Here is a 19,963-nt window from a genome sequence, read left to right on the forward strand (position 1 = left end):
TGCCTTTTATGTTGTGGTTGGCATATTGGCAGGCACAGATATTAAATTGTGTGCCACCCAGGACTAAATATAATTAATTTAGTTTTCTCAGGCTTAAAAGAAAAGGACCTTGGCTTGTTTAAGAGATTGATGCTGCTGCTGCTGCTGCTGCTGCTAAGTCACATCAGTCTGTGCGACCCCATAGACGGTAGCCCACAAGGCTCCCCCATCCCTGGGATTCTCCTGGCAAGAACACTGGAGTGGGTTGCCATTTCCTTCTCCAATGCATGAAAGTGAAAAGTGAAAGGGAAGTCGCTCAGTCGTGTCCGACCCTCAGCGACCCCATGGATTGCAGCCTACCAGGCTCCTCCATCCATGGGATTTTCCAGGCAAGAGTACTGGAGTGGGCTGCCATTGCCTTCTCCGGTTTAAGAGATTAAGTAAGCTTTATTAGAATAACAGTGGGTGGCAAAACAGTTCTTACAGTTTACCTGTCATATATTTATACATTATTCTTAGATTTTTCTTGCGCTTATTTTTTTCTTCTAGCAAGAACAATTTAGTTTCCATATTTTAAGTTATGAATGCTTCCTAGAGAAACAGTTAAAGTTCTCCAGTTCAGGAGGTGGTTGTTGTTCAGTCGCTCAGTTGTGTCTGACTCTTTGCGACCTGGTCTGCAGCACGCCAGACTTCCCTGTCCTTCACAGTCTCCCGGAGTTTGCTCAAACTCATGTCCATTGAATTGGTGATGCCATCCAAACATCAGGAAGAAAAGTAGTCAAAGTGGAAACCGCCCCTCATGTTTTACATTTTCTCAAGAAAAATAATGGTCATCTCCTAATCTTCTCATAATACACTTGAGGCATTAGACAAACATTACCACTTAAAAAAGATAGGAAATAGGAATGGAAATGTGTGTGATAGAAGTGTAAATAATAAAGGAAAAATATTAAACCACAGAAGTAGATTTATGTTTTTCCTCGACATTTTGTCTTTAGCTAATAGGCTTATTTATCCTTATTGATGTAGGGTTTTGATGATGCGAAGTAGAATGATATTTCATCATTTAACAATTTATTTCAACATTGTGTTTCTAAATGAACCATCTTTCTTTTTGTCTGAAAGGTGACAGCATTCTTATTATGGTCTGTTTCAGAAATACCCACTTACAAATAGATCTCTTCACACCTGGGTGTGCCTGTTTGGAGGCAGAGAAGAAATCTTCCCAATGTGAATTACTTCTTGACTTTCAGATGTTAAAATGAAATTGCTTAAAATAAATGGAAAAATAAAAATCTGCTTGCTTCAGTGTACATTTGGAAGGTTACAAAAATTGGGTCAAATATTGATATTTGCTTTTTGGTATTTTTGTCTTTTAATTGGCAAGTTAATAGGGATACATACTTCCTTGGGTGAGATCATTTTCTGTGAGCTTGGGAAGAATCAGTTTCTCTGCTTGCCAGTGGACACATGAAAAGTACATCATTGAAACATGTTTTCAAAAATTTATGAAATGTTTCAGAATACAGAAAATATGTATGATACATTTAATTGTCATCTACTCACTATATAATTGTCAGATCTTCATGTTTTGTCTCATTTTCCTTAGAACTTCTGTTTTTGTTTTATAAAATAAAGCATTCAAGACATACTTGAAGCGTCTGTCCATTTCAGTCCACAGAGGTAGCCACTATCCTGAGTACAGTGTTTATCATTCCCATCCATTTCCTTACTCTTTAACTACTGCATTATTTATCCCCATACATCATCATATCACTTTGTATGTTTTTAACCCTATGCAGATGGTATTTTACAGAAACCATGCTTTAGTTTATTATTTTTATTCATTTACCATAAGTTTTCAGATGTATCCATGTTGATTTATATAGCTCTTGGTCCTTTATATTAATCACTGTGTAGTATACTATTATATAAATCATGACAATGTTTATATATCCATTCTTATGTTGATGGACATTTAGACTGTTTCCAAAATTTCAGTTCTGAATAATCTTACCTTGAACATTCTTACGATTTTGTCCAAGAAGGAAGGTGAGGGAATTTCCCTAGGAGCAGAATTGCTGGGTCATTTATTAACTTTCTGTTGCTGTTAAAACAAACTACCCCAAACCTGCTGGCTTAAAACAACATAAATTTGTTATCTTAGTCTTATGGAGATTAGAAGTCTGACATGAATCTCAGTGGGCTAAAATCCAGGTTGACAGAGCTGTTTTTCTTACAAAATCTGCACGGGGGAATTCATTTCCTGACTTTTACACATCTAGAGAGTGCTCACATTCTTTGGATTGTGGCCTCCTTCCTCTGTCTTCAGAGTCAGCAATACTTTATCTCTCTTATTATTCTACTGTCATAGCTCCGTCTAACTGCCTTCTTCTGTCTATCCTCCATTTCTAAGAACCTCGGTGAATACATTGGGGCCCATATGAATAATATGGAATAATGTCTCTATTTTAAGGTTATTTACTAGCAAACTTAATTCTGTCTGCAACTTTAATTCCCTTTTGTTCTGTAAAGTAATTTATTTACAGGGTCTGGGGATTAGGCCATCTTTGGTGAATGCCGTCTTTGGCAAGGCTTTTATTCTGCCTACCACAGTTATTATAGCTCTCCCACTTCACTAAATAATTTTAAATTGCTTTTCTAAGTGATACATGTATTTACACTGCTCTGTATGTGTGTGAAGCTTTTAGTTGTTCCATATACTTACAAACACTAGGGTTTTAAGATTTTAAAATGATATCCAGTCTGATGGATGTGATTGGTATCTCACTGAGAGTCTGTTCATGGAATTATTGGCTGCTGAAGTTTTACTTTCAGTTTATTGCCCATTTCTTTTCTATTTCTAAGTTGTTCTTTTTTGGTTTACTTGGTTTTCTTACTGATTTTTTTCCTCTGTGTGATTTATCATTATACTTTTTAAAAGTTTGTTTTATTGCACAAAGTTTTAAATTTCAAAGGAGAGAAACTATGTCTTGTTTAAGAAAGAATATCCTACTTGAAGTCATAAAGATACCCCTTTTTATTTTAAAATGTGTAACAGAGCAGATTACACATTTTAATAATTTTCTTTTTAGGTTTGTGTGTTTCTGTCCATATCTGTGAAATGTACTGATACAAGCAAGTGTGATTTATTGGGTTGGCTCAGTTTTGTATAGGCTACAACTGAGAGCTACATTATTTAAAGACTGATGGATTTATGAAGTGTTTTTTCTAGGAAGAACTTTAGAGGTGATCTGGTTCAAACCTGTGGCCCGGGGAGGCAGGGAGTGGCAATTCTAGACCCACTTGTATTAACAGAGTGACCTGCATAGATGCCACATTATATTATCTTCATGGCTGAGAAAACTGCCTTACTTACCTTGAAGGTTTTATTCTACTGGTAGATAACTTAACTCTTGGACTGAGTAAGTAATAGATACTAATTTACATCCAAGAAAATAAAACGACATTCACAAGGCAGAAATTTTCATGAGACAATGGCATATCACTTTGTTTCTAACTATCCAGGAAAAAAAGGGCAGTATCAGAAGCAAGGAATAATTACCATGACTGTAGTACTTATTTATTCTTCAGTTATGAGCATGTGAATATAAAAATGACTAGACATCAGTTTTGTTGAGAATCACCAATTTCCTACAAAGTGCATAGTTTCTTTTAGAAGGCTTCTATCACAAGCATGTCTCTACTGTGGACTGTGTTCTGAAAGGGAAGTTTCCTTTAGTGAAGTCCCTCGACTTTTCTGTCTAGATACTCACCCACCTCACTATGTGATTCATACACTGCCCCTCCTCCAACTCACTGAACATTTTCACAGTATCACTCAATTCTTAGACACTTTAAGCTCAGGGATAAAATTAAGTGCATTTCTTATGCCCAAAAAAAGCATCTCAAGAATTTTTCACTATTTTTTTTCTTAAAGGAGTGTTGCAGAGGAACTTAAGAGTGAGTGACAGTTGACAGAGCTCTGGTTGCCCAGCAACTGGCAATTTAAATATCTAGGAGCTGATATGATTTACCAACCTGATAAACAGCAAGGACTTTAATACAGTCTTAAAGACTGCTACAGATGTTGCATTGAGCTATTTATATGTGTTGATCTGTCTCAGTTTATTTTAATATGTGCAGATATATATGTATGTACATATGCTTATTTTTTCCTCCAGAAGTAGAATATGAAAGAAAAGATTGTATTTCTTCCCCTCTGTGACATTAATAGAAGTTGCCTGCGATAAAATGGTTTGTTTTAGCCCCTTTGTTTTTATTCAGATATTCAGTTTCAGAGAAGGCCCTCTCACTCAGAGAGAATAAGTGTCTTGTGGATTGAGTGCTGTGTTTGTTTTGAGTTCTGAGACTGTATTTATATATTTGGTAACCGTTATCTTATTTTTTGCAGGTTTTGTAATTCTCTTCATTTTTTTTTTTTTTTGAAGTGGGGGAGTAATTGCTCTTTATTCTTCCCAGGAATTATAAGGTTTAATAGGTTTGGCTCTGAGTGTGTTAGCTTAATTGATTAGTGTGTTTTACTAATGGCATCAAGAGGCTTGGTTTTATCATGAGCCAATTAGCTTCCTGGAGCAGGTTAATCTTCATCTTCTTGACCTTCCTGACCCTCAGTGGACATTGTTCATAGGTTCTTCCAAGCAGTGATAAAATAGCTACGACCCATCAGTAATAACAGTATAGAAACCCAAAGGGTCTCCCTCCCTGAGGAGGCAGGCCAGCACTGTCATTTTGTATATCAACAACACAACATACTTGAGAAGCAGTCTGTATACAATCCTACTGTCTTGTCAGGAATACAAGGTGCTACATAAAACGAACTACTAACATCCTGTTACTAGCATAGAACTTGAAATAATTTTGAGGATAATTTTAACACTGAATATATTTTATGATATGAGAATTCAAATGTAGATTGTTTCCATCACAGGATAGTTGAAGGACACAGCGAGGTAGCTTTAAAATTGTTTCTTAAAACTTTACAATTCATTGAGTTAAGTCTTGAGGACCCTTGGGAAAGGAGGACATTTTTGCCAACCATGCATGTTTGATTTAAAATCCAACATCCTAAAGCTGCATGCCAGCTGTTTCAGGGTACCTTTCCTTCTACCTCTGATTACAGTGAAAACTCCCTTTCCTGAATTCTTGTAGTGCATATGCTGTCCTATTCCCTTTAAAAAATTATACTTATTAGGGCTGTGATGTTTCACGATTCTAGGGGCAGTTTGTAACACAGAGACTGTGACTTTCATAATGATATTTCCCATTTATTGAGCATTGTGCTGAGTACTTTAAATGTATTGTCATTTGTCCCTAGTGATTCTACAAGTAGTTATTAGAGCCAGCATCTTATTGGTGAGGAAGGTCAGAGCAATAGAGTAATTTACCCATGAAAATATAGCAAGAAATTGGGAAGGTGGAATTTTCATTATGGTCTGTCAGACTCCAAAGCCAGTTTGCACTACATTATTCTCTCTGTTTTGTTGTTTCTTAATTATTTATACCTATGTCATTCCTCCAGTGGTTCTCACACTGTAGCTCACTTAAGAATCATTGTGGATGTATGGCAAAACCAATACAATATTGTAAAGTAATTAGCCTCCAATTAAAATAAATAAATTTATATTTAAAAAAAGAACCATTGTGGGAATTTGTTTAAAATGCCATTTCTGGACTCTTGTTACACAGATTCTGATATTGAAGTTTCTAGGTAAGTTCCAAGTATCTTAATCTGTATTTTTAGGGGAGTCCTTAGACAACACTCTAAGAAATCCCTGGTGTGCTATATGTGAGACAGAAATCATCTGAGCTACGCCTTCAGCTCTGTACTGAGCATGCACAGTAAGCACTCAGTGGTGGTGGTGGTTCAGTCACTCAGTCATGTCCTGTTCTGTGCGACCCCGTGGGCTGTCATCCTCCAGGCTCCTCTGCCCCTGGGGTTTCCCAGGCAAGAATAGTGGGGTGGGCTGCCATTTCCTCCTCCAGGGCATCTTCTTGACCCAGGGATTGAAACCATGTCTCCTGCATTTCAGGCGGATTCTTTACTGCCAAGCCGCTGAGGAACCCCAAGCCTAACAGTACATGCTAAATTCACTCTCTGTTAAAACTGTTGGTGCCGTGCTAAATATAGCCCACAGAGTTTTGTAACATGAACCTGGGTGGTATCTTAACTTGAATACAAAGTTTGTGCAAATTAGAAAAGTCAATATTAATTGGTAGAGTGAAGATGAAAGAACGAGATATCTGATATGATGATTCATTTTTCCTGTCTAACTGTATTCTGGAATTCTAGGGGAATTTGAAAATACTGATGTGTGTTCTAAGGAAACCTCTGTAGAAAAAGGACATACATAAATGAAAAAAGAACCAGAGGGGTGGAATTGAGATAAATCTTATGTATAAAATAGAGTTCTTTGGAAGAGGATGAGAAGGACATAAAAATGGAAGATAGAAGGTTGATTCAATTCGTTAGTAAAAATGGGTTCTTTGGAAAGGGATCAGAGACTAAAATGACCTATTCAATTGGAAGAGACCTTGGAGAACCCTAGTGGAAAAGAGGATCAAAGATAGCAGGATGGGAATAAAAGGAATCAGTGACAACATAGGTGTTGGTTGCGGAAGAGTTCCACGTATTTCACACTTTTTTGAGTGGTCCTGGTAGTCAGGGCTTATCCTGTTTTCTTCTTGTGTGAATATTCTGCTGTTATCATTTCTTCACCTGAAGTGTTTACCTGTCCATGTATGAAGATGTGTCTTGGCTGGCTCAAAATTGGACTGAACATTAGCAGTAGCTAGCACACTGGGTAACATAACCAGTGAAATCCTGCCTGAAAGAGAAGCCCTTAGGTCGGTTAAAATTCCCAAGATGATTTGTTAAAACAATAGAAAAGTTCTTTGGAGAGGAATTTATATGTACTCAGGGAATATACTTCATGTTTCTCTTCAAACTTCTACAAAATGATAGTTATTCTTAACTTTATTTTTAGGAACAAAAAACAGCTGTTTTTCGACATAGTAATGTTTTACTTTATGTCAATACCCAAATGATTTTTGAAATTTATGTATATATATTAAATATTTAGTAATACCAGTGAGAGATTAGGGCAAACATGGTATGTGCTTGTGTACTAAGCCGCTTCAGTTGTGTCTGACTCTTTGTGACCCTTTGAATTGTGGCCCACCAGGCTCCTCTGTCCATGGGGATTCTCCAGGCAGGAATACTGGAGTGGGTTGCCATGCCTTCCTCTGGGGATCTTCGCAACTCAGGGATTGAACCCAGGTCTCCTGTGACTCCTGCATTGCAGGTGGATTCTTTATTGCTGAGCCACCGGGGAAGCCCAAACGTGGTATATTCCAAAGCAAATAATAGCACAGTATTTTTCCTTAGGGTAGACATTTGCCTCCTAAAAGAAAAAAAGGAAAGAAAGGAAAAAAGTTTTAGTATTTAGATCCCTATTATAAGCCTAGTGGAGTGCGAAAGATTAACAGCTGCGTTGCAGGGTGAGAGGCATTGTGTGTCACTGTTTTCTCCTAGGATGGAACTAGGCCTGAAGTAAAACACAGTTTCTGTACTAATAATGCTAATAGTAGCCGACATTTTTGAGCACCTACTCCATACCAATTACTTTGCATTTACCTTTTGTCCAAGCCTCACAGTGACCTGGTAAGTTAAATAATTCATGTTTAAGCCACTGAGGCTCAGAGAGGTTAATTGACTACCAGATCACCCAGCTAGTGAGACATCTTACATGGGCACTTTGCTGCATGAAGCGATTTTCACATCTTTAGTAGGTAGATTGCAGGATTAAAAAAAAAATCACAGAAAAAATTTAAATGTATTCAGTATTGAAGTTTGAAAGAAAGAACCATGTCGATCTAAATTGCACTGATGGATAAAGGTCTTTTGTATTTGGCTTGCTGATCATGACCCATGTCTCCACACTGGCAGGGTAGTAGGCTGCGAGCCAGGTTCTTTTAAGCACGCTTGATCAGGCAAGTTTTCTGCAGGGAAGGTTATAGTGTATAGATCACAAAGCCCTCCTGCTGCACAGGTATCAGAGGTTGTCTGTTGCAAGTTCCTTCACTTCGACTATTACTCCCTTTTCTCAATTCTATTTTAGACTTTGGTCTCGTGTGTATTTACAAGTAGACAACGCTTTTTTTTAACAGCCTCTTTGCCATGACTAAGAGGAGGCTTGTATGTCCTGCAGTTTCCAGGCATTGTGATTCTCATTTTAAACTCACACTGATGATAATGGTAGCTGTGATTTACTATTCCCTATTGTCCAAGAAGGGAAGTTGTAGGTAGGGGCCTTCAAAGGTGATCTCATAGAAATCAGTGCAAGAAGGATTTTGATGAAATGGTCTTCATAGAAGCTGTTTGAGATATGATTTGGGTGCTGGATACCCTGGGGCTAAGCCGTGTGGTTTTAAACTCAGTGCTTACTAAGAAAAGGCCTATCTTTATTAGTACAGGCTCTGAAGTTGGCAGAATTTCTTCTTATAAAATGAATTATCCAGCAGACCATTTCTGATTGTGTTATGTATATTTTTAGATACTACCATTGTGTTATATGTATAGTATAGGCTACTGAATCCTGTTTTTAATATGCAAAACGTATACAGAACTAACCTTCCAAAATACATTCTGTGCTCTGTGTTACACCCTGAAGTGTAGCCTGTGCTTAAATGGTTCTCCTACAAAGTCTTAGAAGAGAACTTATTATTTGCTTTCAAATTAGCACAGAGAGTGTATGTTTGCTGTGTGGCCTTCCAGTGGCCATTCTGTTCTTACCTGTACTCTAAGAGTGCCTGTCAAATAGTTTTCCAGTCCCCAGAGTCCACAGGGTCCCAAGGGTCCTATTGTTTAAGACAGCTTAAGTGTGGTCATTAGTTTTATTTTTCAATCCTGCTTCTGCTACTGAAGTTGAAGGGGAACGAATATCCTTAAATCTCTATATCCCATTCTCCTGTCTCTTGATGAATACTAGTTCGATTATTTTGATGCAGTTGTGAATTTGTAGAACTTGTCTAATGAATAAATGAATTTCCTCCGGCTGAGAAAAACCTGAAACGAATGAGGTGAGAAGCTGAAACTTTCCAGTGATCTGAGAAATCACTTCAGTTCAAAACCCTTAATAATGACATTATCTAGGACAATCTAATTTATAGGCAAATTTGTTTTGGGGTGTCTGCTATCTTAGCCTGATTCATGAAGACCCACACCTTGTCTGGGTCTACTCTTTCTAAATGGTGGTTCATGCTCCAGAGTATTTTTATTTCTTTCATTGATATAAGTCAAAGGACTGTGTTCTAGTCCTTCAGAACTTTATACTAACAAATTGGATAAATGGTTCTTCCCCAAAGGTAGGCAAGTGAAGTTTTATTGGTTTAGTCCTTTTCCTCTAAGAATTTATTGTGTTCCTTTATGTACCAGGGCTTCCCAGGTGGCTCAGAGGTTAAAGCGTCTGCCCACAAGGCAGGAGACCTGGGTTCAATCCCTGGGTCGGAAAGATTCCCCTGGAGAAGGAAATGGCAACCCACTCCAGTATTCTTGCCTGGAGAATCCCATGGACAGAGGAACCTGATGGGCTACAGTCCACTGGGTCACAAAGAGTTGGACACGACTGAGCGACTTCACTTTCACTTTCTTTACGTACTAGGCAGGTGGTAGATATGGGGACTGCAGAGATGGGATAGTGCAATCCCTGAAACGAGGACCATAGTCTCATGATGAGTAAAAGTATGTCACTAATATAAGAGGTGCTCTTATTATCTGACATAGGGGTGTTATACAGTTATGGTACAAGACACAGTGGGAACATAGATGAGGAAGCTGACCATTTACTTGAAGTGATTGGTTAAAATTTCTCACTTGAACATGGCTTTAAAGAATTTGAGCTGGGAGGTAGAGAAGAGATGATAGTATTTTGCAGGGAAGGAGGCACAAAAGCGTGGAAATGTGAACAATACTATAAAGAAAGAATTAATCCCACAGTCATCTTATGTGTTTAAGTATAGCCACATAGATGCTCATACAGGTGTTCATTCTGATTTCTCAATGCCGCTGCCTCAGCAGTAGTTGATAATGTTGAATATCACCCTAGGAATAATGACAGATTGTCTGGAACCATAGGAGTTATGTGTGAGGAAAAGAAGGCAGGAGAGAAATAGGGGTGAGAGGAAATAAATTATTAAGGAACTTGAATGCCATCTAAGGAGTTTATAGGTTACCACATTTTATTTACTAATTAATTCATTCAGACATTCTTTGGAGGCAAGGATACCAGATAGAAGGCTAGATAAACAATGTAATCAAGAATAAATAATTACTTGAGCCAAGGCAGTATTCATTGAAAGGGAAAGGAGAGCCCAGATACAAAGATGCTTTTAAGACATCAGTGTTCTGGCTTTGATGACTATCTTTGGGAAATGTGAGAAGTAAAGAATTGAAAATTTTCATCATGGGTAACAGAGTATCTGGTATGTACACAATTAAGAGTTTGTTTAATTGAGTAGAATGTTGAGTGATTTGTCTAGCATTTTTCTCCAAGAGATGAAATTATGGCAGAATATTTGGTTTTGAGGCATAAGATAGACACTGTAGGTCTGATGAACCTCCTCATGAACTCAGTGCACCATACAGTGGGTGCTATGAATTGAGTCAGCCCATGAAGCTGAGGACTTGGGGCTAATGGCTCCATCACAGAAGAAAAGGACTTGCAAATAAGTGTGAATGATTTTTTAGACTAAGCTGTGCATTACAACTTGCCCTAAGTCTGAGAAAAATATTTTAGAGACACAGTTCTTCTTAGTTACATAGACTAAAAAATCATTCCACTTTTTCCTAATACCAATTGCCCAAAAGAAAAAAAAAGAAAACTATAATAAGCTTAGGTTATAGTTTTAAAAATCAAAATAAAGATTGTGGTAGGAAGATGAAGTCTTAGTCGTATTTCTTATATTGTGAGAATTCCTGTAGACATTTATTGTAACTATTTACTTTTCATCATTGGTTATTGAGTTCAGTCTGTTCAATGACTAGGTAAGTTCTTTAGTAAAGATCTGCAACTCAGTGAGTCAGTACTGAAATTGTGATCACTAGGTAGATTGAGTCTTGATATTCAAGCAGCTTTGCTAGAACAGCCTGTGATTCCCTATGATGCAACAAAGAGAGGAGTGGGCTAAAAGGCAGAAGGCTGGCCCTCCCATTTGTCATCTGCATGTCTGTGAACAAATTCTCAAAACTTCCCTAAGCCTCAAAGTCTTCATCTATAAAATGGGGATAAAAATGGCTTAGTATACTCCAGGGCTGTTGTGAAGATCAGAGGAAATAATCCTTGTGCAAATTCTTTGTGATCTGTAAAGCTCTGCTAACTTGCCCATTATAGAACATTATGGAAAGCAGGTGGAATAGTTCAAGGATCTATGGAACCACCTCCACAATAATGTTAATGATAAGCACAGTGTGGGCTAGGTCAGTGTAATGTGTTAATGCCCTCTTTCCCTGGCTGCACAGGCAGGCTAAAGCATTGCAAGATGTCATCCCCTTGGGCTATTGCCCTGTGCTCTATCCCAGGATAATAGCACTGATTTATTTGCAGGCAGCTGACCAACTTGTAGTCAGAGATGACTTCTTTGAAGCAGACTCTTAACTCCCTATTGTGGATCCAGGTCCCTCAAGGAATATGGTGGTGGTGGTTTAGCTGCTAAGTCGTGTCCAACTCTTGCGACCTCATTGACTGTAGCCTGCCAGTCTCTGTCCATGGGATTCTCCAGGCAAGAATACTGGAGTGGCTTGCCATTTTCTTCTCCAGGGGATCTTCCTAACCTAGGAATTGAACCCGGGTCTCCTGCATTGCAGGCAGATTCTTTATCAACTGAGCTACCAGGGAAGCCCTCAGGGAATATAGTTGACCCAAAATAACCATTCTTGGCTCTCAATAGGGAAAAGGTTTATAGCAGCAATTTTGCTCTTGCTGTGCTTATATTATCTCCTTAAGTGTGCATATATGTGTGTGTGTATACATTTTTTACAGCATGGACAAATTAAGGTGCTAGTTAATTGAAACTGTTATTTGAAGGCAGTAGTTCTGTATCTGCTTTAATAATCTGTATTCACAAATAATCAGTGTAACTTTATTCTTTTTTTTCACTTATCTACCCACATGAAGGTCAGTTTGCTATTATTTGTAGTTCAAACTTATTGTAAGAATGACTAATATTGTAGGGGAAAACCTCTCTATTCTAAAGAAAATAGTCTGTTTTCAGCAGTCCATTTAAATAAAGAAACTTGGGAAGATTTAAGAATAAATTGTCCTTTTTCATTGACAAATATTCCCCCACTGGTCCCTCTTTCTTTTCCAGGCAACTAAAAATAGTCTTAATTTGTGCCAAATTCTGAATCAATTTTGTCCCTAAAAGGTGTGAATAGGACTACTCATCCGCTGATCTTGTTGTTCATGAGTAGAGGGAAGTGTGTGGAGGCTCTGATGCACACACAGACACACACAACCCATATGCATATACGTGTAGAGTACCCATATCCCTGAAACATTTTAGGAGAGCTCTTTAAGTGGCTATATTGCGGTTATGCAGCTATAGTTACTGTGGTAACTTTGGTTTAATGTGGCTTGTTGGAAATGCGGATATCATAAGTGGAAACTAGTATGTATCAACGTAGAAATGCATATTAATTTTCTTTATAACAGTGTTCAGATAGCAAAGCTTTCATAATGTTAGAAGAATGTGTAATGATTAGGCAGTTATTAAAAAGGTTGAATGGCACAGAGAGTAGCTTACATTTTTGAAAGGTATTTAATGTGGTATTTTGGAAACCAAATTCATATTTCCACCTGAGATTCACTTTGCACCTCAAGTCCAGAGCTTTGAAGATAAAACTGTACAGTTATGTATTGATACAATTATGTATCAATAAATGGCCATGGACAGTTGTCATATGTGTTTGTGGAAGTAAATGGCAGAAGTGTGTAGAAATAGAAAGATCTTTTTAATCTTAGATTTTGGGACAAGTAACAAAACTTTGGCTTTGTATGTATGTTTAACTTTTGGAAATTATTGGTTAAATTGAGTTTTATATGAAGTATACAAGTGTCAGTTGTACAAAGTGGCATTATAGATTTAAAATAATTTTTTTTAAAACACAGAGTAACTGCCTTTGAAGGAAAGTACCTTCCAATGCTGCTTCACTTACAGTCTCTTAAAGTTTCCTGTCCCTTGCTTTTTGTTATTTTTTATTTGAAATCAAACTGTGCTATTGAGAATCAAGAATGTATCTAGAGCATTTTAAAATATTTTAGATTGCAATGTAAAAAAAACTAAAATGTCAAAATCGCAAAGTCCACAGCCATCAATTTTAGGTAGTCTATAAATTCAAATTTCACTCAATTTTAACTTTCACTTTGCTTCATTACCTTTTAATTATGAAGCATATGGCATATCAATTTTCTCACCTATAAGGATAGAGAAGGGAGTTACAAGTATCCATTAGCATGGTTGATGCGAAAATAATGTAAAATATGGTAATATGTCTAAAAGTACTTTGTAACTAAAGAACTATGCAAATGATGTTATTACATTAAAAATATAATACTGACATCTTTTTATTTGGAAGCCACTGACTATTTGCTGATATAGAAATCAAATTTTTTGCTCTTCATTTTTTTTTTTGTAGAAATACTACTTTCTCATCAACCTGGAAATTAAGATTCTTTAAGTAATGCTGATAAAGTAGCACATCTGTGTAAACTTTTGAAGATTTATGAAAATGTGCATTTTATTGTTTCTAAATCATAATGTATATCCAGCATGAATGATGTGGTAAGGATTAACCTGTTAGAATTTATTACACTACCTATTTTTAATAACTATCATATTTCTATTTTGAGACCATTTGAAGTGTTATAGGTATTCTTAGTGATGTTATATGGTTCTTCAAGGGAAATATGTATTTATATCTGCTTTATACATTTGGACAAAAATAGTAATAACACTTTCACAATACTGATTGGAAAATGAGTCACAATAAATATGTTGGATTTTCAAGATAAAAAGTGTATGGTTCTCAGAGTTACAGCATGCTGTCTATAAAAATAGTGCAATTGGGATATACTATTTTAGTAAGAAACTCATTAAGTACAACTTTAAGAGCTTCTTTTTCCTCTTGATTTTTTCAACTTTGAAATTCCAGTAAGCTGTTGGGAAAATGTCCTTCCTATTGCTCTTTGCTGCAGTGTCTAGAAGTGAGAGTATATTCAAATTAAAAACAGAAAGTCCCTTAAATTCCTCTCAAGAAGTCCATCCTGTTAAGTGCCACCCCTGGAAAGACTATGGTTGTTATTACTTTTGATTGGAACAAGATTGCAAAAGACTTCAAGAAGAAATGGAAATGGTAATGAGAATTTTCTGTCACCCTTGTAGTTTATAGTGTATTTGTTATACTTCTTTTTAGTCTATTACAGTGTTTTTGGCAAGAAGTTCTTACCTTCAGAAGGAAATCTGTAACAGTAATAACTAAGAATACTGTATAATGAGATACTTATTATAATTAAAATTAAAATTTAAAATTTCTGTAATAATGATAACAACAAACTAGTTATAACTGTAAATAAGAAACTAATTATAATTACATGGAGTGCTTTTCAGGCTTCCCAGGTGACTCAGTGGTAAATAATCTGCCTGCCAATGCAGGAGACTCAGGTTCAATCCCTGGGTTGGGAAGATCCCTTGGAGAAAGGAGTGACAATCCACTCTAGTATTCTTACTTGGGGAATCCCATGAACAGAGAAGCCTGGTGGACTATATAGTTCATGGGGTCGCAAAAGAGTCGGACATGACTTAGCGACTAAACAACAATAACATGAAGTGCTTTTCACATATTCCTTCCACATCTATTATTTTATTTTAGTGTTTGCATATTTTTGTGCTTTGGTAAATTTGCTCTTTTATAAATGAAGACTTAAGAAACCTGGGAGGTTGATGTGACTACCTCAGAGACTCTCTGTTGAGCTGTGGCTGAACTGAAACTCAAGGCTGGTCCTCTTATGTTTCTTTTCCCGTGTGGCTTGATGTAACGTATATAATACACAGACATTTTTCTTACATTCTAGGTTCCACCTAGACCAGCTTCTCGTGGACCAGCATTGCCAGCTAACAGAAGGCTGTGAGTCTGCATTTCGGCCCATCAATCCTTCTCCTTATTCCCATGATGAGTTCACCAGTGCGGTCCGGTCAGTCTGGTTGCTTTTTAAACTAAACAAATTTAGTATGAAAGATGTTGTTTTGTATTGCTTCAAGTTAAGCAATTTAAATTGTGAAATAACTTTTTTTCCCTGATGAAGTTTGGTCGATATAATGAATTTTGAACTGTGTTCTATAGCCAATCCTCTATTATATAACCAGTTTGCAGTGCAGGCAATTAATTTCATTTGCTTTGTTATCTGAGCAGTAGACTTTAATTCCTCTGCTGCAAATGTAACATTTGGGGTGAATTTTATGAAGTTATAAACATTTATTAAATATGACATAGGCATCTAACTCTACATCCATAGTCTTCTGACCAAATACCTGTCTGTATGCTTTTTAAATGGTGTCATGGGCTTTGCAAGTCAGCTTGTGAATTTACTCCTCTTCCATCTCTGTGACACACAGGAAGGATATTTTTCTTCTCCACCCTTCTTTGCTGCCACTCCTGTTTCCTATATACATATTTAATTATAATCTCAACACCTGCTTCCTCTGAGTCCAGTTGATGTGTGGCTCATGTAGTGTTGTGATCAGCACAGCCAACACCCGTTTCTCCAGGAACAGGGTGTCACTTTTGGAACAAACACGATCCAAATCTTCAGAATGATGGAATAGCTTCAGATATCACATGTTAAACATAGACAAATTTAAAAAGAATTTTGTTTGGATCATTATGGGAGTATTTATTTCTGTGTATTCTTTAAAAATATTTCAGCATATTGATATCCTTGAGTTATCCAACTCCTGAGGTTGAAGCGAGTAGAATATTTTACTCAGCTTATAAAGGGAAATCTTTTGCCAAGATTTTCACTCTGTGGAGGGCTGGCCACACCCAGATCAGCTGCTCTGAAATTTCAGTGTCTCATCAGCCTTCTCCACCTCCCCAGCAAGTTGCTAGTTTCTGTGTTGAATTTGGAACTAGAAATTATTGGAGAGTGTAACAGTATTTGTTCATTCTAAATGATGTAGTAGAGATATTCCAGAATCTTTAGTCACAGTCATGATTTATAACTGGCGTTATTATCTGAATAAGAGATGAAGTTACCTAGGCTTCTTATATCTGAGTCCCCGTAGCTCACGAGTTCTCAAACTTTAGCATCAATGGGAGGGCTTGTTAAAATGAAGCTACTTCCCCATTTGTTTTTTGATTCAGGTCTTAGGTGTGTCCCAGGAATTGCAGTATTTACAGGTTTCTTTAGGTGATGCTGCTGCTGCCTGGGGACTACACTTTGGGAAGCACCAGTCTAGCCTGCTATACCTGTTCCTTCCTCCACCTCTGCCTGCTCCCCACCCACTCTTGGCCCCACACCCCTGCCCTCACAGGTAGCCCTCTGTGTGACCTGCATTACTTATCACAATTAAGTATAGAATTACAGTCCTTTCTATTGAGTTAAACTTAAAATGATATTTGCATCTTATATATGAATATATTACCTTAAAAATATGTATTACAGTAAGTCCCCTACATATGAACGAGTTCCATTCCAAGAGTGCATTTGTAAGTTCAGTTTGTTAGTAAGTCCAACAAAGTTAACCTAGGTACCCAACTAACACAATCAGTTGTATGGTACTGTACTATAATAAGTTTATATAACACATGCATGAAAAACAAGCAGAAAAGTGAAACATTTTTAATCTTACAGTACAGTAACTTAGAAAGTAGAGTAGTACAACAGCTGGCATACAGGGGCCGGCACACATGTTCACATCATTAAGGTTCATATGTAGGGGACTTACTGTATGTATATTTTCTCTGTCAATGGGAGTAGATATATTTATTTATATATAAATTTAATGTTTCAAAATTACATAATTTAAAAGAAACATTTAATTTAGAAATACCATAGCCAAACTTTTTTTCTTGTGGTAGAATGTGTTGGAATCATTAAAAAACATACTGAAAGAAGTTGGAACAAATTGGCTAAAGTACAGATGTGGCAGAAAACTTACTCCATTTCTACAAGTTACTGTCTAGAATTTATACAGGGAGTGCCCTTAATTCTTAAGACCAGAAACTATACTTTTTATATATTTTTATAAAATTGTCTATGTCTCTTTATTCTCTACTCATCTTCCCCATATCTTCTCCAGATTGTTTGTTTACCTCCCACTTTTATTTCACAGAGAATGACAGGCCAGATAGAACCATGGGAAAGTAGTTTTGTTATTTCTACCTGAATTTGTAATCTTCACATGGACACAAAATGAAGATCTCAATAAGGCTAATGAAGGATGAAACTATATGGGAAATTTTTGGATCTAAATTATAATTAAACTCAACTTATAAAATTTAACTTTTAAATAGTTATTGGATTCACTTATTTTCTTCTTTTTTTATTGAAGTATAGTTGATGTGCAATATTCTGTAAGCTACAGGTGTACAATATAGTGGTTCACAATTTTTAAAGATTACTTTCCATTTATAGTTGTTGTAAAATATTGGCTACATTCCCCATGTTGTTTAATATATACTTGTAGCTTGTTTTATATATGACAAATTTTACCTGTATATTGCCCCTCTCCCCTTTCCTCTTCCTCACGGTAATCACTAGTTTTTTCTCTATATCTGTAAGTCTGTTTCTTTTTGGTTACATTCACTAGTTTGTTGTACTTTTTAGATTCCACATGTAAGTGGTATCATACAGTATTTGTTTCTCTAACTTATTTCACTCAGCATAATTCTCTTAATGTCCATTCATGTTTTGCAAATGGCAGAATTTCAAACTGGACCCTCTTATTTTTAATGTGAAACACACAAGCCTGTTAGAACACTATTGTGAGCCGTTAGATTCCCAGTTTAGCCAGTCAAGGCATGTTTAAAGGTATATACTTGGCAATTAATGAATACAGAAATATTTTGATCACCCTATTTGAAAAGGAGAATCGATACAATGTAATAAGAAATATTTAAAAATTTCACCTGGTTAAAAAAAAGTGGAACAAATGGCAGGAAGACAAACAGGTGAGAAATTCTATGGTGATGCTTAATGTGATCTGTGGACATCTTAGCTTGTTTCTCAGGTATGTCTGTATTACATCTAATTTCATTCTAAAAGTAATGAGTTTTTATTGAGAGATCAATGTAAGGGTTATTCTTAATTTTCTCATCTGATGTGTGGAACAGAATGTGGGAGTGACATTTTTGTTGTTGAGGTAACTGCTTAAGAGGTAAAGTATATTGAGCAAAAAGCTATAGAAACGAAGTGTACATGTAAGGAACAGATGGTCAGAAGTACCATTTACTAAACTTTGTGAGGTAAAAGAGAAAAGGAAAACAGATGAATGCATACACCTAACTTTTGAAAGAGAAAAAAAATATATGGTTAAAGGAGTTTAGGGTTAAGTAGAAATCTTATTGTCTGTGCAGCATAGACTGTTGTTTGTATAAGAAGGGGACGTGAATCCATGTTTTAAGGTGTGTATAGAGAAGGAGTGAGTAGCACTTAAATTCAGCTTCTAATGCTCAATTTGTAGCATTATATAAAGACTCTGAGTTCCTATATGTAAATGTAATATATAATAATATGATCAAATTTACTGGACTCCTTTTCAAAAAGACAAAGTAAAATAATACCAAATACTTGGATTAATCCTACAGATACCTAACATAGCTCACTATTGGTAACATTTGACAGCTGAAATCAGCATACCCTGCCCCCAAGAGTACTGATTTTGTAATATGAAAATGTCCTTTGAGGCTGCTATTTCGCTGAGGAGGTTATTGCCAGTCATGATAATTGTTCAGTTAGAAGAAGTATGAGACAGTGACCAAGTGAAGCTCATTTGACTTTAGAGTCATTAAGATTTTTCTTATGGACTTTCTTTCTTATAAATACTTATGGTCTGCTGAGAGCAGCATTATACAGAGGTCTTAATCAGTTATGTTTGGAAAGTTCTTATGAATGAACTCTAAATTGAAGAAAGTCATAGCAAATGGATCAGGCGGTGGGAATCTTTTCTGTTTATTCCAAATACAAACTGCGATCAGAGAGACCTGAAATGCACTTTGCATTTATATAAAGGAAAATGTTCTAGCCACAAACATTAAAACATTCTTCAGCTACTATTAGCTTGTATCTCACGGTGCCATATATATTCTACTGGTGAGAAGTAACCTAATTGTTTGACTTAGAAAAAGTGTTTTTCTCACATCTCCTTAAAAAAAAAACCTGTCTAAAAAGAATTAAATTGGTCTTATGCAATCACCATCCATTTATTTTGCTTTTATTCTGCAAAGGGCTCTAAGGAGTTATTGTACACCAGAAAAATAGTCTCACTCCAGTTGTTCCAGAAATTCTTTATCGTATTTCAGATAGAGTATTTCTGTTTGTCTTGAAAATTGGTTCTGGGATGGTGTAAGTCTTTTTTTCGTCAGGTATTAACAAAATTCTCATAGAAGTTCTCTGCTGCTGCTGCTCCTGCTAAGTCGCTTCAGTCGTGACCAACTCTGTGCGGCCCCATAGATGGCAACCTACCAGGCTCCCCTGTCCCTGGGATTCTCCAGGCAAGAACACTGGAGTGGGTTGCCATTTCCTTCTCCAATGCATGAAAGTGAAAAGTGAAGGTGAAGTCACTCAGTCGTGTCCGACTCTGTGCGACCCCATAGACGGCAGCCCACCAGGCTCCCCTGTCCATGGGATTTTCCAGGCAAGAGTACTATCAAGTACTAAATATTACTGCCTCGATCATATATTCAGTC

The sequence above is a fragment of the Capricornis sumatraensis genome, chromosome 5 (genome assembly GCF_032405125.1).
Source record: "Capricornis sumatraensis isolate serow.1 chromosome 5, serow.2, whole genome shotgun sequence".
Lineage (NCBI taxonomy): Eukaryota > Metazoa > Chordata > Mammalia > Artiodactyla > Bovidae > Capricornis > Capricornis sumatraensis.